We start from the raw sequence: 23,308 nt of genomic DNA on the forward strand, positions 1-23,308 counted from the left end.
GTCTTCTCCTGGTGGTGGCAGAGCTACCTTTGTGCCTTTTGTTGTACAAAGATGTTAAGATAGTGCTCACCAGAGGGCTGATTTTAATATATACACACTGCTATTGGTGTTTACACTTTGTAATCAATCATTCTGGCTTCATCTGGTATCTATTAGCTATGGATATGGCACAAACAGAAATCAGGGAGAAAATGCACTATGGCCCCAGAACCACTCCAGCAAGAATAAATGGTATAAATGAGTTTTTAAGGAAGGTGAAACGTGGTTCCTTCTGTTCAGTAGGGAACAATTCAAGCTTCAAGAAGGAAATACCTGGGTGGAATTCACTTTTTCCTGAATGACAGTACGTTGCAGAAAGACATTGAGGAGCAGCACATCAGCATAACAGTGCTTATGGCAATGAGCCACCAGCAGGTATGGGAGAGAAAAGTCTGGGTTTATTCTTTTTGCTTATATTGTATTGCTGGAATTGACATCAGCTGGGGAGCATCTGGAAGAGAACAAGACAGGGGTAACAGTAATTGTGCTGCATCTTGCAAGTGTTTTGTGAGCAAACCCACTTTGGAAGTGGTACATTAATGAAAAGCTTTACCATAAACCATGAGATATGAAAATCGATGGAAGTGTGGCCTCAAAAAGCTTATTTTCGTTTTTAGAATTACATTTTTAGTTTGCCTTGACTTAGATGGTGTAAGAGGACTGTTCTGTCACAGCCTGAGCTGATGATTGATCACCTGGTGCAGGGGGTGGCTGGCCCAGGAAGCACAGGTGCATGCAATTCACTACTTCTTCCCATTTGATTGGGAGGGGTGGACCCTTAATGGGTCATATAAGGGCTAGAATAGGGAAGGCTCCTTCCTGAGATGGGGTGTTCTGTTGCTTGAAATTTGCATGCCAGTCAGGTGAGTTAACTTTTTCCTATAGATGATTACTGTTATTCCTCATAAGCATTGCCTGCTGTTGGAAAGGATTTATCAGAAGCAATCTTGCTGCTTCTAAGGACCAATAGATGGCTAGATATTTCATTAATGCTGAGGATGGGCCTTGCAGATCTCACTTAACAACCTTTTTCTTGTCTACAGAAAGAAGAGGTCTTGGAGCATTGAGCATCTCCCCCATGGGACCTCAGTTTGTGGTACCCGAGTAGCAGTGTGCCCACATGTGCCTGGAGCTGCCCTGTGCCTGCAATGTCGTCACCTGGGTAAGTTATTTTGCAGTGATGGAGAAATTTAGGTGATTTCATTGCAGATAATGGGATGCGTTTATTCTCTCAGCTAGTCATGTTTCTGTGAGATTTTTATCTGGTAATAGTGCTTGTCCGTGGTGTGCAGATTGATGCAGCTGATTCTGCTTAGCTCACGGTGTCAGTCGGGATTGCTGTGCTTGGATGTGTGATTGACATGCTGGGTTCTTAGGGTTCACCCTCAGCTATTGCAGCATCTGCGGCAGAGAAGTAGGGGCTGTGAAGCAGATGTGAGAGTCTGTGAGTGCAGTGTAACCATGGCAGTGTGGGGACATGGGGCAGCTGTGTGGCCAGGCTGCAGTGAAGCTCTGCTCTGTAGCTCTGTTAGGTACCCAGCTACATCTGAATCTCCACAGGGTAATACATTAAACCTCCTTGCTAACCTCTAAAGTACAGAATGAGAACAGAGGAGAAGGAGCAAGCAGTTAAAGGCAAGACAAAAATACCTACTTGTCACAGGGAGGGTTCAATACTTTGTTTCTTTGCTGAAGGGGAAAAAAGAAAAAAAAAAAAAAAGGATATAAGCTCAGGTAGTAACTTTAAATTAGCTTAATTTGCTGATACCTTAAGGCTAAGGATTACTGAATTTAATTATGGGAGCTAGGAAACGCATTAAGATAACATTAGGCCTTAAACTGAGCCTCATGAGGCAATGAAATTAAAGTTGGTTTGTGCTCTATCTCCCTACTGTACTGTGTGTTGCTGCAGCCCTCCCAGCTCTGCCAGCGCTCCATGTTGGCTGTTCTGTGCTTCTGGTGAGTGTGTGAGCACCTGCAGCAGCTCCTCTTGGCATTGGGGTGCTTTGTTGCTGTTTTTTGTGTGGGGTCTAACACTTGTACCTGCAAGGGCAAGAGGTCAGCCATAGGCACCCAGCTTGGCCCAGGCCCTGCCTGGCATGCTGCCTTCCTTCACAGGCATTCCTCTCCTTCACTGGGGCTCCAGCAAGGAGTGCTGAGGCCTTTTGATGGGTGTTAGTCTGATGCCATGTTTATTCCTACTTCACTTTCACCTTCCTGCTCAATTGAGTCTATTATTCATCGCTCCTTTTGATATGAGCTTTGTATTTGCTTCATGTTTTTTAAGAGAAGCTCAAGATTAAACTGAAGATGACTGTTATGAGGAGTCCTCTTGTAGTCAGTTTGCTGCTGAGCTGTATAGTATTGAGGAGTTATTTAGTATTGACCTTTCTTGTGCTTATTCTGGATGTGGACTTTTCTCCCACTCGCTGCTGTGGGGTTGTGCAGCCTTCACCTCCTGTTCTTAACCTAAACACGATACCTTTACAGGGTATCATGTTTAGGTTAAGGGTATCCCCAAGAGAGGAACTGATACACTCTGGCTATTTGGATTTCTGTAGGAAAGGAACATAGACAACTGAGCAAATGACAGTTATTTGTATGGCAGTTGAGTCAGCAATGTCACACAGATGACTCTGAGCTCATGTATTTAATAATATTAAAGAAACAGAGAGTAACACACTGAAACAAACAAACAAATGCTGCTTTCTGCAGTTCTATGGCTTTATCCGGTGCATTTAGCAGCCCCATAATCCATGCTGTAGTCTCAGCTGTATGTCACTTGACGTATTCCTTGTTTTATGGATCGCTGGAAGATAATTCTCTTGTTTTCCATTGGAACTGTAGTAAATAAATGTCAGGATTTTTCTGGTGCTGTTTACTCCGGTTTCCAGCTTGTGTATTAATTTCTGTCAAGTGTTTTGGCTTTGTACTCATTCCAAAGATAGTCTGTTTTCATGCTGGGTTAAATCATTAATCCTGATCCTATTTTTTACAAACTGAAAGTAATTATTTAAAATGTGCATTTGAGAGTGTTTTCCTCATGTCGTCTCTGCTACTTCTAAAAGAAAACAAGCAGCACTCTGGAGCTGATGTAGTGCGTTTACTTTAAATGCACACATGTGCTTTGTAGCTTTTAAGGCTTGTGACAAAGCACAGCATTGAGCTGCAGAGCCACAGCAGAGTCTGTGTGCAGAATAGAGCTGCATGCTCCAATCCCAGTCCTGTCCTTGATAAATCTGATATTTTTGGCTTGAGGTAAAAAGACATTTGGGAATTTGAGGTACTTCATGTCGATGATGTGTTGATGTATTGCCTGTATTGGGCAGCTCATGGTTCTACCTGGAGCTCTGGAGCTGTATGCAGCAGCATGAGCACCCTCACAGCACACTACAGCGCTACACTGCTGTGTTTTAACATGCAAAAGTCCTAGCAACGCAGCTAATAGTTCACTGAGTGGCTGTGCTGTGCAGGTACCAGCTCTCCATCAGCAGTGGCGTGCTCACGTCCTTTTGGGCTCTTTCCCAGTCATGAATGTTGCAGTTGTGTTCCATTTTTTGGATGGGTTGCTGTCTCATTTTGTTGTTCTGTACATCTCTGTTGCTGCCAGGATGGCCGTTTCAAGGTTTTATTTTCACTGTGTGTTTTGGAAGTCTGCTGGTTAAAAGCCTAGAAAATGAGGTTTATTTTAATGTCACAGAATTGCTGAGAAAATGGGAAGTTGTTTGAGATTCTCCTAATTGAGCTCTTTCCAATTCATTGAGAAGAAGTTGGTGCCAATTGCTCTATAAATAGTAATTCTGTTTAACAGCAGCAAATTCCTCTTGAACCTACAGGTACATTGCTGTGACCATCAGTCCCAGCCCTGTTTATCAGCCCAGGGATGCTTTGGCAAGGCAGCCTGCAATGTGAGACATGTTTTCTCTTGTAACTAGAGGCCTGGGGTCACACGCAGCAGTGATTTACTGTCTGTGTGCTGCTGTCCCCTTCCTGTTTGCTGCATGCTGCCAACTCATGCTAACATCCAGGAAAGTGTGGGTGCTCAAGGCAGTCTGATCTGCTGGGGACATCCAGCCCATGGCAGGACTTAGAGCTCAGTGACCTTGCAGGTCCCTTCCAACCCAAGCCATTCTGTGATTCTATGACACACAAGGAGATGCTGCCACTCCAGTCTGTGCTCCCGGAGCTCCTGCAGCACTGTGGGCAGAGCACAGCCCGGCTGCAGGTGGTAGCGCTGCAGTGCTGAGCCCAACAACCGCTGCCAAGCGGTTCTGCCAAGCTCACTGACTTGTTTGTCTGTCCTCGCAAGGGGTCTGTGTACATACTAAGTAGCTCCTCTATGAGAAATCCTTGAATTCCGAAGCTGCTATTCACAGAAACTGCACTTTAGGAGGAAAAAAGGGCACTGCAGTTTTGTTACTTACAGTGCTCTCTGCATAGTGTCTCTTTATAACACCTAAATAAAGCTCAGGCACTTGCCTTGCTTTGTAGTAATGCTTTCCCCTGGTAATTTTTTTTTTTAAAGACATTAAAACATGATGACATTAAAAGCATCCTCAGCCTGTGCAGGTTCTGTACGAAATGGAAGGGTGATCAGAGGCAGAAAAGGGTAACACTTTGAACAAGGGACTTTTCAGCTGCTTGGTGTCACCAGGGACAGCAGGACGACTGCCTGGGCTGGCTATGGAACAACTGACACTGCCTTCCCTGCACCAACACCTGCACAGCACAGCCCATGTCCTTCCCCTGGACTGCAGGTCACCGATAATATACTGCTAAGCCTTTCTTGCTGTAGTTGAAGGTGGTTATTTATTGATCTGCTCTTGGCAGCTGGTGAAATGCCAGCTTTCAGCATTAGCTCCTGGCCTCGTTTTATTTAAACCTTGTAAAATTTCATAGTTTCTCTTCAGCAGCGAGAATGTGTAAATGTTTCTCCTGGAATAGTTTAGAATAGGGATTTTGACCTTCTACTGCTTTAAACCTTAAAACTCTCTCGTGGTTCCAAGAAAGAAGGATGACAGATCCCCCTGGGTGCCCTTCCTATGGCCTTCTGGAGCAGTGGCTAATCTGTAGCAGAGCTGGCTTAAAGGGAACATAGTGACATTGGGATTTCCTGCAGGTGTAAAGCAAAATTGATAATCACTGATAGTGCAAGCCAAGTCTTTGGTTTTGAGGGTTTTTTTTCGGGTGTGGCCCCGTGGGTGTGGCCCCGTGGGTGTGGCCCCGTGGGTGTGGCCCCGTGGGTGTGGCCCCGTGGGTGTGGCCCCGTGGGTGTGGCCCCGTGGGTGTGGCCCCGTGGGTGTGGCCCCGTGGGTGTGGCCCCGTGGGTGTGGCCCCGTGGGTGTTCCTGCTGCGTGCTGAACGGATTGGATGCCCTCATCCACATCCCTGCTGCATTTGTGATAGTGAAAATGGTGATAGGCATTTAATAACTGCCCTAGCTACTATTGGTTGTGCTTATGCAATTGACATTCCAGTGTAATTCAGCCTCTGCCCGTGGCAGGTCCTGATAAAAGCGCAGGTTCTGTGCACCTTCTTCTGTCTTTTCATGCTACACATTTCCCTTGGTGAGGTTGATTATAGATTTCATTTGGGTTTTTCTGCTGAGAAGTGCCTCATCTTTGATAGTGTATAACTGCCTTCAGAGCAGGTTGTGGAGTATGTTTTTTTCTTTCCTGCTTTATTTCTATTTTAACTTTGCTGGGTGTTTTGCTCGTCTCTAGATGCTGCAGCACTGCAGAAAAGGCACTATGTCTGTACACAAAACAGAGGCATCAGGCCTATCATTGGTCTTTCCATTGCTCACATTTATGGTAAGAACCAGATAGACCCAGAGAGAAAAGTTAGTGTAGTGTACAACAGCAGATTTCAGCATGGTCTAAACAGATGGAAGCAGGAAATGAGGAGCAGTGACAAACATGCCTTGTATTCTTTGCAATAAATTCATCTGAATGCTGAGTTGCTGTGTGTACATGCAAAATCTATATCCGTCTTATTTTAGGGCTGCAGTTTACTTTATTTGGTATCTAAATAGCCGCCCCTGTATCTATGTTGCTTGTCTCCTGTAGCTGTAGGCATAAAAAATACTTTTTGCTGTTTTTTGCCTTTGTGTGTTTCTTTGCAGCAATTGTGTCATAGAATGGCTTGGATTGAAAAGGGCCATAATGATCATCTCGTTCCTGCTATGTGCAGGGTCATCAACCAGCAGCCCAGGCTGCCCAGAGCCACATCCAGCCTGGCCTTGAATGCCTGCAGGGATGGGGCATCCACAGCCTCCTTGGGCAACCTGTTCTAGTGTGTCACCACCAGTGTGTCATCAGGGCTTGTGATAAACCCGAGTGTCAGGATCAGTGTGCTCTGCACATGAGTAGGTAGCAGGAAACACCAGTGACAAAGCAGCACAGTTTACTCAGTCATCTAATTCCATGTTCCATTAGAACAAAGTGAAGAATGCTGCAGATTGGGAGCGTGCTTTCATAGCAGTCAGTTCTCAAATAATTTTTCTTCTTACACCACCTGTTCTGACAGCTAACAACAATACAGGATTTTATATTGTGTTATTACTTGAAAATGGAAACAAATGGAACAAGGCTGCGTGGCAGTCATTCCCATTCCGTGCTCTCCGTTCCCATGGCAGGTCTTTATTAGTCATGATCACCAGCAGTGCAGGCAGGGCTGCTGCTTCTCATGCTGGTGGGCAAACGTTTGCATTGTAGCTCATTGATTCTAGGAATCATAGTAGAACTGAGACTGTGCTTATTGCTGTGACTATTTGCTTACTGTAAGTTTGCAGGGACTGACTGAATCTGCAGATGAAGAGCCTAGTATCTTCAGTAGAAGTATTGGATTCATAAATCTTCAGTTCATCCCTTTGTTAAAATTTCATGCTCTGTGAAGAGAAATGTATAGATGAGGTAACCAAAATGTGGAACAACCTGTTCAGTCATTGCTCCCACTGATTTTCATTGCCTGAGTCAGGATAATTCAGTGCTGTGTATGTGCTCTGTTGTGTATGGCACATGCCTATGGACTGGAGATCCTGCAGGTAGGATGTGGGCTTCCTGTCAGCAGAATTTTGAGTAGGAGCACAAAATGGGCTCCCACTTCCAGAAATGAAACTGGTTCTTTACACCTGTGGGCTGTTGGAGGTCATTCTGTGGGTTCAATTGCAATCATGACAGATTTCATGCAACACGTTGTCTTGCTGTGACTGTCTCGGCATGAATGCATTCTGAACAGCTATTTGTTGCTACAGTGGGATTTGTGCATCCCTTCCTTGCATCAGTATTCCTAAGGACAGCAGCACAGCAAATTCTGTTTGAGAATAACTGTAAATCAGCAGCAAATCCTTGATGACTTTGTGATGATTCTTGCAGGATTTGGTGTATTTTAAAGACTGAGCCCACAGGAATATTAATATCAATTAAATCAGTAATTAACAGCAAGGTGGATTTTATTTCAGTTCCCAGACAACTTAAAGTAACGATATTGATTCATTTTTCTCTGGTGGCCCATTGTGTTCAGAACATTTTTTCCTCCTTCACCTTATCTGGTACTCTCCAGTCACTGATATGCTTTATTTTGAGCGTGGGTTCATAGTATGTTAACTGTCAGAAGAACAGTTTAAATAGAACACCATGAGGATGTAGGATTTGGTGCTTGCTGGACCAGTTGTTTCGTGCTGAGTGATGGATTCAGAAAAACAAGGTAGGAAATAAGCAGTGAAACAGTCGTATGTTTGGGGTGAAATACTGTTAAGAAGTATATTCTAATAGGCAGAAAAAGAGGAATTTTCAACAGTGCCTTAATGCTGTTGAAGAAAATATAATGGTACTTTCATTCTCTTCTATTACTTTTATTGTTAAAACAAGCAGGAGTTATGAAGTCTAAAATCCTGTGAATGCTGGTGACCTCCTCCCTGTTTGCCAGCTGATGGTGCTGATTTGACCGTTGTTCAGTATGACTTAAGAAAATGATTTTGGATGTGTTTCAGATGTTTGGGGCTCTGCTTAATATTAATTTCCATGCTTAATAAGAATAGTGTGCCAAAGGAAAACCTGCAGTCTGCTGATTTAACCTTAGAATCCATGCAAGCAATCCAGCAGAACCACAAGAATTAGATTTAGAAACAATTTGGCTTCATAAAGGCTATCAACCTTTTTCTTAGAAAATGGTCTAATTAAGAACAAAAATAACCATTGAAAAATCTTGTTCCGTTGCCATTTCCTTTTGCTTCCTCACTCAGCCTTGTTTGAAAACAAAACCTCATTCTAACAATGCTGAGCACCAGGGCTGGTGCTGCCCTTACATGAGGTTTGTGCTCCTTGTGCTGCTGCAGCTTTGCAGAGCTGTTTGTTCTGTAGCCGCTTAGTGTATGACCTTGAGCAAGGCAGGAAGGGCTAAATTTTTCAGAAAGTGGTCTTTAATTAGGCAAATTTCTGTTCTCTGCTGTATGCCTTGGGGCTGCTTGAAGCGGGATGCTGGAAAAATGCATTTATTGGGCCTTGCTGCTTGTCTGAGAAGTCAGAACTGCATGAATAAAGAAACGCTGTGACCTTGTCTGCTTGCTTTAGAAGCAGCACTAATCAGTGTGTGGTAGTGAACCTGTGCTGGTCCTGCTGAGCTGAGAGGCTGGTTGGAAGCACATGGTCGAGGAGCTGTTAAGTGCTCAATCCCAGGCTCTGCTGGTGCTCAGCAGCTCCTGGTTGTCCTTTGGTTCCCCACCCAATGCACCCTGTGAGTGCAGGAAGCACAAGTCCTATCTGTAGTGTGTTGGCTGAGCCCAACCTCATTGAGTGGCTGCACTGCAGGATGCAGTCCCAACACCCACCACTGCCTGTGTCCATCTCATGCTGCAACAAGGGCAGGTTGCACTGCTCCTCATTAAGCACATCCCCTAGTTTGCATCTTCATTTACAATGGTACAGTCACTGGCAGCTGCATCTCTCTTCTCTGGAGCAGATAGGGATAGGCAGAAGGTTCTGAAATAGGGAGGAAGTGTCTTTGTTGATTCTGATGTGCGTAATGGTTGGTATGCTTCATAAATGAAAGGGATACACCTGTGAATTTCTAGGTCCTCTGCAGGCACAAAGCTGGGAGGTCATTCCGTACAAGTTTGTTGTTTTCTGGAAGCTGGAGCCTAAAAATGGCAAACGCTGATGTGACGAGACATACCAAATAAAGCAGAACAAGTAAATACACCAAACGTTTGTACTCTTTCCATGACTTCTTTAAATTACATATTAAAAAATACCCCAAAACACTCATTCAGCCCAGCTGCCATTGAGCAGCTCTGCCAGCAGCCATCAGTCCACTGGTACATGAAGTTTGACCCAGGAGTGATGGAGAGCACTCATTGGAAATGTGTAACTGACTGCTGCCAGGGAACTGCTTGCAGGTTTTAACTGATGGGGGTCACTCGTTGAGCCTGCTGTCTGCTTGTCTTATTTTATGTGTGTGGAAGTTTCCAGTTCTGGACAATCTTTTGGAAAAGTCTTGGAGAGCCGAATACAGCTGCAGGATCTGTGGCAGGCTATTTAAGGACATAATAGAGCACGGCACAAAAGTAAGACCTTTCTCCAGGGCTCTCTAATGCAATTATACAGCAAATATGTAACTTTATCAGGGACTATTGTTGAGCTTTCAAAAATTCTATAGAAAAGTTGGTATTTTCTGCTCCTCTAATAACAGGTCGGGGTGTGTGTGTGTGGCTGCCAGTTTTATTGGCAGCTTTATTAACTTCCTTGCTGCCACAGCAATGGCTGAGAAATAGGATGTGTTTCTCTCTGCTTCAGACTGTTTTTTCCCTGGTTTTACTTCTTCACTTCAAGCCTTCACTGTCTCAGAATCCCAGCTGGAACCAGCGCCCTATTGCACTGAGTGCTATACACTAAAGGAAAGATATGTAACGTAGTAAATAATGCTTGAGGTGTGGATAAAACTGTAGTCTTATTTTTTTATTTTCCTCCACTGTTTTGTCTATTGCACGTGTATCCTGTTGTCAGTCTGGTGAAGAAACATTACATCTGATCCATCAAGGTAAAGATGGTCTTAACATTAAATGGAAAGTCTCACTGATTTCTTGAGGCTACTTCTTAGTTAGAAAGAGAAACACTAATATGCAGTGATGAATTGAATTCATAATGTGTAAAACATGTATATGCTGCTTTTCCAGGTGAACTTAACGATTGTCATTGTGATATCATCACAACAAATACTTCTCAGGGGAAGAGCTTTCTCCACTGCATGAGTTAACCAGGTATGGTTTCCAGTGAGATCTTAGGGTTGCCAGCAGTGTGGGCTGTGATTTTTTTTCAGTGTAGCATTAAAGAGAGGTTTCAAGAAGGCATGTACAGGCAGGGATGAGGCTGACCAGCCTGAGGTAAAATGATTAGTAAATAATTTTTATGTAAGAAAATAAGTATTTCCTGAAATGTCAGTAGCTACTACATAAGTATATGTACAATTATTGGATACTGCAGTGATAAATTCATGCTGTGTAACAGCATTATGGTCTGAGGAATGAGTTGTAGTGTCATGGAACAGAAGTTTGACCAGTTAATAGAAGATGAAAGTGGATCCAGTGCCTTTACAGCAAGAGGAGAAGAAGGCAGGAGCTGTATGTAGGGCTTTCTGGCCTCCAGAATGCTTGTGGATGCTTTGCTAGGCATCCTTGTCCATAGCCATATGAAGAGTGCAGCATGCTGGACACGCTTTCTCCTTCACGCTGATGTCATGCTCATCTTCCAGTCTGTGTGAGTCAGAAATAGTGGAGAGAGACTTTCTCAGCTGGTCACATGAGTACTTTATTGCTGAGAAATTACATTATTCAGCTTATATGGTTAAGTGTTCACAATGTCTGCATAACCCAGAATGTTGAATTTGCTTCAGTTTTCTTGTCAGTGAGTAAACTTGAGGTAACCATTTGCTTTCCATAGTGGTATTGGTTGCTGTAAATAATAACACTCTGAGCAAATGAAAACTTGTGCTCCGAATAGAAATGCTCAGAGCAGAAAAAGGGAAGAAAAGCCAACAGCAAGCTCAGGGCAGCAGTTACCAGTGAAACCTCAGAAAAGGTTGGAAAAGTAAGGCTTAATGATTAGCAGTGATGGGTATCAGCAGCTATTACTTCATTCCTTGTTACCCTTAGGATCTGGCATGGTGATAAGGCATGAATTTAAATCTGGTTCTGGAAAATACAGTTGGTTCCCATGTGTCACAGTGTGACACACAGAAGACAGCCAGGGTGGGTAAGGATCTGCTCTTGTGCTGGCCATGCGTACATCTCATTTCCTTCAGTGCCCAGTGTTCATGTATGCAGGTTCTGCTGGAGTTAGTGCTGTTCTCTGGGATCAGTCACAGTAGTTACTCATTCTTCATTCTTTGACAAGGATGTATAATCTTTTTGTTACCGGTATTATGTGACTGGAGCATGCAAATTCATCTCTTGACAAGCATGGCAGTGCTTGTAAATAGCACTTACACAAGTGGCTGTGTGTCTCATTGTGGGTCATCTAGAAGCAAAGGACTTGTGGAGGTGTAGTTTCTGGCTAACAAAGCCTTTTTTTAATGTAGTGGCAAAGGGAGAGTCAGTGCGGGCAAATTCCTCTGTTTTCTTACAACCTTTCTTCCCACTCCTTCACCTTTGTAACCACAACCATCCTGTCTAGCATGGAAGCACCTCTCTCCAGGACCAGGCTATGAGGCACAGAGGACTGTACATCTTTTATGCGTTTAAGGGATGTTCTACCCTAGGCTTTCCACGGAGCAGGAGCTGTAGGGTGCCACGTGCTGTTCTGCCCTCTGCATCTCCATAAGCAGCCAAAGGTCTATAATCAGTGAGCAGGTTCTGTGTGCTCTTCTTCTGCTGGGACACAGCAGTGGCTGGAAGGGGTGGATGGTTGGGAGCAGACGATAAACCTGCTCCCAAAGCTGGTACCTTCATTTTCTCACCAGAACTGAAAATTCAAGCTAAATAAGTGGTCAGTGTCTTTAGGATGGTTTTAGTGATCTTGCATGGCTAACCATGGCTGTCAGTGAACTGGGATTCCTGCTCAAAACTGAGGTGTTTAAGACTGGAGATGCATGCTGATGGTGCTGGCAGCAGCCACAGTTTGCAGGCCTGGGCTGTGGAAGTGCTTCCTGAGCTATTCATCTCTGCCCCACACACAGAAGCCACGTTTTGGGATCAGGAGCGCTGTCTGCCTCTTTCAGGGCACTGACTGAACTGCAAAGAGCATAAAAGCTTCCCTTCACTTTTCTCTGGTGCTGCCTCAGTAACTGGCAGCTGAGTGAATGTGTGAGTGTGTGTGTGAGGGCAGCTGGGCACAGAGGGCTGATTCAGGGCCTCACCAGCCCCTGCTCTGCTTTGTTGGAGAGCCAGGGCCTGCCCAGGAGAGCACAGATTTCCTGGCTCCTTCCCCTCTCCAGCTGCACCATGCAGAGTGTATTAAAGTGCATTGATGTGCCGCTACGGATGGGCCAGACACAGGGTAGAAAAGCACGGGGAAGCCCACATTGAAATCACTTGTGGGCTCATCTTACAGCTTTTAGCAACTTCCCCCAAATCAATTGCTCCCCAAACTTTTCTGTCTCTATCCAAAAAACACACGTCAGCTGGTGCTCTAAGTCTGGTGTCTGTGTCCCCTGCTGTATGTGTGGTACTGGAGCCTGTTTCTCCTTCCTCGTACAGCTTTGGCCAACTGCTGCAGGTTTCCTTTGGCACAGGCAGGCGGTGTGATCCTCAGCTGGGTGCCTTTCATTTGGGATCACAAACTTGGGAGAGAAGGCACTGAAAGAGTTCAGTGTAAAATTAAAAGCCTCTTTGGAGAGATCTCTGATGCTGACCGATTAATAGCAACAATCTCTTTGCTTTCAGTGCTTAATGGGCTGCATTAATTAAGCAAGGAATGAGTTTGGGTGGGAAAATGGATGGGAATCAGCCGTAGTTCTCAGAGTGTGCAGGCTGTCCTTTGGTTAGCGAAGAACATTCTTTCCCATGTCAGCAGCACTTCTGTCGTAGAAACCTTAGGCTCTGCTTTCCAAAATGTGAGAAGGCCTTTGAGATCTGACATCACCAATGGTTCTGTTCATTTATTTCTTCCTATGAACCAATTTCATCTGTTGAGCAGCAGCACACAGCCCTCACCCTGCGCCTGTTTCACTACTGGCTGCTGTTATGTGTTCTGGGCAGTCAGTATTCATTTTTGGTTTATGTGGACATGAATGTGGTCATGGTATCATTGTGGACGAGTACTGAAATTGGCATGGATGTTATTGTCAGGGCTTTCTAACAAATACCATTTTAAAAGCATTTCTGGAAGGGTTGGGTTTTTTTTGTAGTTATTGTTTCTCTTCTGTTCTGACAGTTGGCAAACATCAAAAAAGAAGATCTGCTAAGGAGACAGATGCTGACTTAGTGGGTAAACAGTCTGAGTGACAAACCGAGATCAACAGATCATTATTTTTCACAGCAAGCAGAGAAGAGCTGAGAGAAATGGCTCCTCTTGGTGCCAACCTGTGCCGAGAGCATCTCTCACGGTCCAGAATGCCACCCAACAGGAGAGGCTCCGTTGCATCGTTTTGGGGTTTTGCTCTGTTTGATTGTAGTTATGTTCGTTGTCCATTTGGGCTGCTACCAGTTGGCTCAAAGTACTGCCATTGCAAAAAGGAGTCTGATAGCCTCATCTGCTCTGATTCCAATCAGTGGTAATAAGTTGTTGTATGAAGGTTTTCTGGCTTCTTCCCAGCTGTGGGGCTTTATTCACAGCTTCACTGAGTTGATACTTAGAGCAGGTTGCTGAAGTCTGGGGGATGTGGTCTCGCTCTTTTGATATCTTTCTTAGCTGACCTAGTCCTATTGGTTCCTCAGATGGAATCTGATTGCTGGGATTCCAACTGTGGGTAAGGGATCTCCCACATATGTGGCTGTCTGCTGGTGTAGGCTGTAAGTGTCTAACTGATGCTGCAGAAGATCCCTGTTTTCCTCAATCTCTTTTTGCTTTTATTCTTTTTATAATCACATGACATATATTTTAAGTCTCCTTAGTGTGAGCCAGTAATGGTGTGAGCTAGCTAGGCTAGCTCCAGTCACTGTGAATGCAAACAGGCAGTTGGTCACCCCATATCTTCTGGATGGAGCAGAGAAATGTCCTCACATGGTCTCATTACTGTCAGTAGGCAGCAGGGTGCAGCCATGAGAGCGACCAGGGTGATCTCAGATTGTTGATTCGGAGTCACTGCAGTCATATTCAGCTCCATATTTCATGAGCACCAGAAGCTTCTAAATTGTGGCATGAAACTTCTGAGCAGCTCCCATTGTGGGTGTGTGCTTCTGAGTTAGAAATGCAGGTTACAGGCCAAGTGCTGTGTTGTGCCTCTGACAGATGCATCGTTCTCTTTCACTATTAGTTATACCAAAAAAATTACAAGAAGGCAAAACTGGTGCTGCCCTTCCTCCTTCGCTGGGATCAGCAGCACAGGCTGACACAAGGCCTCCTCCGTCAGTTCTGAACCTGCTGTTGTCTCTGGTGGGGCAGCATCTTTGAACATAACTGCATCTGCTGGAAGTAGAGAATAAGCCAGTTTGCACTCAGTGTCTGTGGGTGACTCCAGGGTGTGAGAGGAGCAGGCTGTGCTGGCACTGTGGGAGGAGGGCTGCTCTGCTCCTTTGGCCCCGAGTGCCTCCACGGGGAGTTCTAGTGATGAATTGACAACATGTGAAATCGTGACGTCTGCACCAAATCATACTGGTGACCTTCATGCATCTTTCCCGCTGCCTGCTGCTCCAATTTCAGCATGGGAGAGAGCAAGTGGAGTTGCTGTTGGTTCTGGGGCTGGAAATGGCTTTCTGTGAGTATTGGCAGCTCCAAAACTGCTGTGTATGTAGAGCACAGGCTTTGTTTTTAAATAGTGAATACCTGCAAATCAATACAGGATTTCAGGAGAGGTGTTGTTTTGTCATTCCTGGGCTACTGTGAAGAGCATGGAGAAAACACTGTTTTTCAGGAGGCAAATACTGTATGTTTCAAAATGAGAAGGAATCCCTAATGCAAAATGAAGGGATGACTTCAAAATGGTGCAGTAGGAAGGAGATGTTTTCCGGGCGTTTGATTATGGGGCTGATCTGAATGGGAACACCCAAATCTGCTTTGATGTGATGACTGCAAACAAAGCTAATGCAGTTTTCAGAGGCAGCAGTCAGACTCGATGGGAGTTTGTTTCCCTCTGTCATAAAACTGTACCACGCACAGCAATTAAATCCTTTTTTTCTGTGACTTGCTGGTATGTCAGACATCAGCACGAGTTTAGCTGAATTCTAAGTCATCTTTGTCTCGTCCAGAATTCAGTTGGAATTTCTAGTATGAAGATATGCTGATAATTTCACAGCAAATCCTCCTTATGAATATGTACAGCAAAGTGCCTCAGCATGCACGGTGCAGACTGTTACATGCATGGATGGCATATTTGTTTTAACCTCCTTAAATTCAATGTAATTCTGCTCTTCTTGCTGTTAACTTGATTTCAAGCAGTTTGAGCAGCATGGCCATTGGTGCCCATTGTGAGGCAGAACTGAGGCTGTGGTGGGAGTGATTGGAGAGGAAAACCCAGGGTGCTGCCTGCCCTTTAAAGGCAAAGAAAACTGCATAGTAGTGCAGAAGCTTGCTGTAATCTCAGGTGAAGTACAAGACTTGAAGCAAGGTGGCCACCTCTGGCAGGATGATGTACCTGTGCTTGTTCTTCAGCTGTGAAATTCCTCTGTGCCACTTTGGGACTGCTGTGAGCAACAACGCGGGGCTGTGGAATGTGGAGAGGTTTTTTTTATGCATCGCCTCCTCCAGGGTATAGCATGGATCAGAAGTTATTGGGCCTCAGGGTGGGCTTTTGTTATTGCAAAACAATTCTTATGAAAAAACACCAAGTGCAGAGGGTTGGGGGTGGTGCTGAGAAGAGAGTTTTGTGGGCAGAGCAGTGTATGGGGGGGAGAAAGGCAAAGCTGAGCTCTGGCTTTGCTCATGGTGATGAGGGGTGAGCACGGCCTTTAAAGCATTGCCTGAAGGTAGCGGCTGAGGAAGGGGTTTCTGTGGCCATTCTTTGGGGGTGCAGCATGAATGATGTGTGAATGGCATCAAGTCTGTGATAAGGAATGCTCTGTTTCTGCTCCCATTAAGCTCTACACTATCAACTGTATTACTTTACTGGGTGTGTGCTGGGGACGTGGATGCTGTAAGATGTATTTTCCTCATTCCTCTCTAAGACATTTCTTTCCTTTGGTTGCCTCTAGTTTTCCATAGTTTTTCCTGCGGCTTCCCCCATTTTAAGCATTTTGACTTCATTTGTTCCTTCTCACGGTCTCCCATGACAAGGCAATAGGAGTGGTAGGGACCAGCCAGATGTCTCAGTCTGTTTTCCTATAAGCACTGAGGGAAGAGAGGAATGAGAAGGAATCGTTCTCCAAGTTTTTCATGCCCTGTGCTGCGAGGGATGAGGGTTTTCAGTGTGGGAGTGTGGTGAAGACCCACGTACTACTAGCAGAAAATGGTGGTGATCTTAAAGAATTGCTTGATAAGTTAAAGTGTTTTGTTCTTACAGCTTGGTAGTTGGATATGGAAACTGTGGCATTGGGGAGGAGCAAGTATGCAGTTCCTACATCTGTCAGACCAATAATGGGGCAGGTGTGCAAATCTGCCTTGGAGATGCTTGAGCAGATCCGCACCAGGGCCTGGCTGAGCTCTCAGAAGAACTCAGAGGGGTTTTTTGCTCAGCTTTGGGTAAGGGAAATGCAGATGGGGCCCTTAAAGTACAAGTGGAAGACATCTACTGTGTAATTTCGAATGGCTTCTTTCAGATCTGAGATTCTGTGCCCCCAAATCAGTCATTACAAGAAATTGCAAGTCTTATGACAGGATGTTCCTCCTACTGCTGCATTGCCCCAATATAAGTTATAATATGTGCTACACTCCAGTAGAAAAGCGCTGCATTTTTTTTTTCTCCTAACAATTACCAAAGGTTACACCAGGTGCAAAGGGGTTATTTAATTTAATGTTTTAGAGCCATTCAAGAGAAAGTGCACTTGTCACTTTCCAAACTGTCTATCCCTGCCTTTGCCCCCAGCAAAAGAAAGAGGGTTTTGTTTGTGCTGCAGAAGTGTTTGCTTATCAGCTGTTGCCACCTAATTGTTGACACTGTACCTTTGTATTGCTCTTAGTTCAAGGATCATAAACTTGGTTAGGTTGATTACTTACCAATTAATCTCAAATGGATTTCACTGTCTAATCTAATTACTTGTGTTTCTGTTCTTTGCTGCTGTTGTACCTCTTGTAAGGCTTTTAGCAAACTCAGTACTGACAATGTACAAGGATGCTGTGGCTTGGCATTTATAAATGTCAGAAATCACGCATCCTTGTTTCAGTTTGGTCTTTGTTTCTGGCTGTCCCAGTTACAGACCAGTCCCATCTAGACTGTGTCCCCGCTTGAGCTGTTACAGCTTGATCATGGCTGTCTTATGGGGCAGTCACGTTCTGGGCTGCCAGTCCTATTCTATTATCTTCTAATGATGTAAAAAAAAAAAAAAAAAAGCAGCTACCTAATACCCTAATGATAGGCTCATGAAATTATGAAGCGTGTCGTGCTGCATAGTGGAAGATAATAGCTATGCCAATAACAGCAGTAGAACTTGTAAGCATTTATTATTGGAAAGCATGAGAATATTTTAAACGCAGCTTCAGAACGGGTGGGTGAGCAGCGAGATGGAGTGGCTCAGTGAGAGGCAGCCTTGTGTGCAGCGTGCTGGGTACTGCAGGCTGCTCTGAGAAGGTCTCTGGAAGTCAATGGGAGTTGTACCTTCTCCCCTTTTAATGAAAAGTATATTAATTTGTGTTTCCATCCCCCTCTGTGCCTCTGCTTGTTAGAGCAAATCTGCAAATCCCGGGGTGGCTGTGGAGTCACCATTCATGGAGGTGTTGAAGAGAAGGGTGGGTATCACTGAGTGACACAGTCAGGAGTTGCTGCAGGTGTGGGTTGGTGGTTGGTCCAGATGAACTTAGTGGTTATTCCAGCCTTAATGATACCATGCAATAAACCACTGGCCAATTTTTCTTTGATTAGAATCATTAATTACTTTGTAGTTTCATCTGTATCAGTCAGTAATTTCAAAGACAGCTCATTTGTTGGGATGTTTGCTGGGCTTGGACTTGCTCATTTCCCTGCTGCAGTGTGCAGAGCTGTGTGGAGGAGGATTTCCAGGTCCATGGATGTACTTCGAGGGGCAGAGAGCAGCCTGAGAAATCAGCTCCTGTGTGTCAGACTAATGGACTAAGGAAAGGTGGCAGAAAAATAATTGCACTCTTTTTGTTAATGAAAGAGCACTTCAAGTCACTGATGGCTTCACCAGCTTAATTACTTTGCTGTGGTGGCAGTTGGAGCCTTGGTTTGAGGTCTGTAATAGCAGGTATGTGTGGATGTTCTGAAGTGAATGAGGCTGTTGTGTGCAATGGCAGTTCAGAGGTTTGGAGGTATGTATGGAGAGGTGCAGGAAAAAGAGATGAGGTGCTTGGTGATGGGAACCCAGAGGGAACATGTAATGTGATGCAAATATTAGGGCCAGCCAATCTATAAAAAGGATCCATAATGCAGACAGAGGGTGATGAGTAAAACAGCTGTCTTCCACTTCTGTATGCAAGATGAAGAAAATGTCCAAAGAGGCTCCAGTGAAGGTGATAAGAGCATTTCTGAGTTCTGTGGAGGAAAGTGAATGTTTGCTTTGGGGAGTAAAGGAATAGAGGAACGGTCCTTTCTTTATCCTTGAGAGTTCTGTGTGGGTTAATGCTGCTGCATCATGTGTGAGTGCGTGACACCAGAGTTACCAGGTTGCACCTAGAGACGTGTGGAACAAGGCTGGTAGCTGCGCTCACTTGGATTAGTGCTTCTTGGCTGAGTCAGGCCCTGTGTTTTTTCCTTGGTTATTTCAAAGGTCAATAGGAAGCTAATCAGCATCTTGGAGCAGTGTGTTGGTGGGGGCCAAGTCACCGTAACCAGATGTCCAAACAGCAGTTCTATTCGCATCTGACTTTTGAATACTTCTTAAATTCAAATGCGTGTTTTGTGGTAATACAAAAAAACTGCTGCTGTTCAGTCATTGACCCAAAATCTTCGTGAAACATAAAATTCTCACTTAAATTTGTTAGCTTTTTTGTTGTTGTTGTTTTTGGTTTCCTGTTTAGAGCTGCAAGATGTGGTGCAGAGCAATAGAATTGTGCAGTTACCTTCTAAGATTGGATTCAAAGGGCCAAGGGGATCTGTGCTGTGCTAGCACATCACACCCTGCCCTGTCCTGAGCTCCTTGCTGGCAGTGAGATGCCAACAGCCGTGTTGGGTGCTCTGTGTCAGTGGTTTTTATTATTTTAGGATCATCGTTTCTGTGGTGTGTCTTGCCAGGCTACGCATTTCTGTGTCGTCTGGTTTGTAATTATATCCCCTTCGTGAAACAGTTTTCTGATAAATTGGATGGGCTTATTCATCTGCTTCTGCCGAACTATGTATAGAACTGAGCCACAGCCATGATTTGTACCCTTGTAGTTGTTTATTGTTTCTTCCTGAGAGTCTCAATGCCTGTTGGAGAAATCTGCGTTGTGGGATGGTGTCATGGCAGTAGTGAAGAGCTGGGTTCAAAGTGGGAGGCAGCCATTCCAGAACGCTTTTATTTTTAGATCCTCCTTTCCTTAGTCTTGGATGCTGCCTCTGTGCCCTCCTTCAGTCTGATTGCTGCCAAGCTGTGTGAGACAACTTCAAACTGACATCCAGCCACAGCTTGAAATGCGCCTTGAAATCTGCTTTAATTAGATACGAGCCATAATAATTTAATTACGGATCCACCCACTAAATTGTCTGTTTTGAATTTTTGCAGCCACATTGTATACAGAAACAAAATGTTTGGAGCAGTTCCCTCTGATTCCTACCAAGGGCATTGAAGCTAGGAGTGCAGCACCAGTGTGCTCTGCTTGTTTTACATCTGGCTTGCTTGTTACCACGTGTGTGTAACATCTAAGGGTAGGGGACAGTGGGTCTGTGCAGGGTCTGGAGCACAGGGATAATGGGGAGCAGCTGAGGGGGCTGGAGTGCTTCAGTTTGGAGAAAAGGAACCCAAGGGAGACCTCATCTCTCCTTATAACTGTGTGAATGGGGGTTGCAGCAAGAGGGGGATCGGCCTCTGCTCCTGGGTCACAGTGATAGGATGAGAGGGGATGGCCCCACTTTGCACCAAGAGAGGTTCAGGTGGGATATTAGGAACAGTGTCTTCTCCAAAGAGCTGTCAGGTTCTGGCATGGGTTGCTCGGGGGTGGTGGGGTCACCATCCCTGGAGGTGTTCAAGGAATATGGCCCTGAGGGATGTAGGTATGGTAAGGGTTGGTTGGGATTGGAGATCTTAGAGGTCTTTTCCAACTTCTGTGGTTCTATGATCTATGTAGAATATTCCAAGTTGGAAGAGACCCACAGGGGTCATTGAGTCCAAGGCAGCTGTAACTTAGCTGCCTGCTCCTGTGGGTGTTTCCTAGTGCTGTGCCCCCAGAGGAGCGGGGTAATGGATGGCTGGAGCTTGAGAGGTGTCCCATTGCTGTACAAACAGACCTGACAAATAACTAGTTCCTATCAATTGGAATTAGATAGGCATCAGATGTTGCAGATGGAATTCTATCTTTCATTGTAGATACATACTGTTATCCCAGAGGAATCATTGCTAGGAACAGTGTTGGGGTTGCCATGCAGTGTTCTGCATACCAGGATCTGCATACCAGGCTTGCTGCTCAAGCCCACAGGTGGATGCACGAGTCCTTCCAATGGTGTCCCTTGTGAGATGGCCGTTCTTAGAGACAGGGTGACAGCAGAACTGTCCTGGGGAAAATACCTGCTCATATGCCCAAGTGCTGTGTGAGCAAACCTGAAACACTCTACTGACCAAGCAGGAAATGCTAATTTTATTCATTCTGAATCATCTGAAAGAAGGCATTAAGTAATGTTCTGGAAGGGCTTTGTGTTTTACTTCAGAACGTCTGAAGAAATACTGCTGTAGAGAGTACTGAAGTTGACAGCACAAATTTTCCTTCTGTAATTCTCATTAGCTTTGCAGTGTAACATTTATTTCTACTTTGCTACAATGCAGATTCAATGTGATCTTCAGGTTTGAATTGTTCCGTACCTTCATATTCACAAACGAGTAATTTCCAGTGTGATAATTTCTTCATTCTCAAGTGTAAATTCTTGAAACTTGTGAAGGATGTTTTTTTTCTTTCCCCAAAATTTTGGACAGTTATTGAGATGAAATCCTGTTAACAGGATTTCTTAGCAGTGAGCAGTTGGTTGAAAAGCTGAGAAATCTAAATTAATTCTCCTTTTTGTTGCCTGTGGTATAAAATCCCATTTAAATCAGTTATGAAAGCTGCTGGATGGGAGCACGCATTCACGTGGGCAGTGGGGGCTAAAAAGCAGTTGCTGTGCTGTAGGCTCAGCTGGGATCCCAAGGATGACTTAGTGAAGTGCTCCCTGTAAGTCAGCAGGGACCCTTGTGATGTGGGCCTGATGTCCTGGGGGTAAATTCTGCCTTTACCTGTGGTGTGGTTGGGCTGTGCTGCTTCAGCCAGCTGCCTCTGAAGCAGGAAGCTGGCACGGCACTTGTCAGGTGGTGCTCCTCTGTTTCCTTGGCTACAAGATTGTTTAAATGCCATCAGATCTATTGGCATTAATGAAAACCTTCTGGGACACACATCTTCGTGTGATAGGCAGCAGTCTACTTTGCACTACAGACTGCGACAAAGCATGGGCTGTAGGGATATGGTGTTTTGGGTACTGATCATTCACCTCCCAGTAGGGAGAAAGCAGTTTAGGAAGGGAGAAATACTAAAACTGTGTCTAGGTCTGTATACTGAACATCCTCAGATGACATACTTTATTGTTTGAATCTTTCATTCTGTGACACTAATATGCTACCGAGACTTTTTGCTTCCCAAAACCAAGTATGTGTTTCTTCGCAAACACCTATAATTATGTCAGAATTGTATAAAAGGTTTTCTATTTGCATAGAATAGCATTAATTTTGCATTCTTCTCTCAAATGAAGCACAGAGAAGGAGCAAATAATTTATTCATGCAAAACCAACCCACATGAATCATTTATTTACCACTTCTGGTAATTTCTCAAGCTTCCTTTTTATGCATCAAGCTGCAAATTAATAAAAAATTTCTAGGGATTGGTTTTGTCCAGAGAAAAGTAACAATTCCCTCCATAGCTTCCCATATACAGAGAAGCGTTATGTGAACCTGGGGAGAAAAAGTCCATAGGAGGGAATTTGTTGGTTAAATGAAGTCTGAAAGAGCAGCTGTAAGAGAAACGCTTCTCATTCCTAATGAAGAGCTGAACATAGAATTCTTCTTTAAGTCAGTCCATGAATTTAGAGCAACTCCCTCAATTAGGTGAGGTTCTATCACCCTGTGTAAGGTGTGAGATCTGCCAATGCAGGAAGAGGTGAATGAGAGGTGTCCTGACTTCCTGACCCTGTGGTCCTTTTCCAGTCGCCCAGTTTAACAGAACAAGTTCTGCTCCTGCTGGGCTCAGGGGCAAATGGCCCATCGGGTCCTGCTAGAGGAAGGTTTGTTCCATTAGAGAATATTTTTTGTGGTACCATGCGGGTTTTGCAGTCATTATGGGTTAGGCTCTGTTCCTTGAGCCACCATCTGGGGCTTAGGGTGGGTTTTACCCCTTGTTTTATTACTTCAGGGCATCCCCCTTCCAGCTCAGTGGATTCAGTGGTGCTTTGAAACAGTGGAGGGTGCACATACCTGATGGAATGATGGGCAGACGCTAGGATGTAATTGTAATTCTGCAAGGCTATCATTTTGCACTGCGCTAAGAGCTTCACAAATATGGGAAGATTACCTTAACAAAGGTGAAAAGTAATTATTATTGTGCTTTTTTTGCCACGATGTTCAAGGGCCTGTCAGCATCTCCATTATGCTAGAGATGGCTGGGCAGGCTAATCTAAGTGTGCGTGAGGAATACTTGTGTGGAATTAAAACCTGGTGGAGAGGTGCAAATGTTTTGTTTAGTGTTCTGATTAACTTCTTTCAGTAAAGGGCCTCTTGAACTTATCATTGGTGTTTCTGTATAAAATTAGTTAAGGTCATTTAAGCAAAGTGAAATGTAGAATGATCAGAAGGGAAGTAGTTACTGTTGGATGGATGTTTCGTAGCTCTGTTGGAAACGTTTTCTTTTGGAATGC

At 44.6% G+C, this 23,308-nt stretch overlaps 1 long non-coding RNA gene across 2 annotated transcripts in view; it reads left to right on the forward strand.

Annotated features, from left to right (window-relative positions):
• The first annotated feature begins 222 nt into the window (after positions 1–222).
• Positions 223–23,308, forward strand: part of LOC107319992 (uncharacterized) — a 29,054-nt gene continuing 5,968 nt past the window's right edge. Inside the window, exons 1-2 of one of the 2 annotated variants that reach the window (XR_014934543.1) lie at positions 223–414; positions 1,083–1,201. This is a non-coding gene — a long non-coding RNA (uncharacterized LOC107319992). Of the gene's footprint in view, positions 415–846; positions 903–1,082; positions 1,202–23,308 lie in introns of those variants that run through there. The other variant, XR_004308845.2, reaches the window with a different exon arrangement.

This window comes from Coturnix japonica, chromosome 15 (assembly GCF_054131305.1).
Source record: "Coturnix japonica strain WE chromosome 15, WE-NBRP24, whole genome shotgun sequence".
Classification (NCBI taxonomy): domain Eukaryota; kingdom Metazoa; phylum Chordata; class Aves; order Galliformes; family Phasianidae; genus Coturnix; species Coturnix japonica.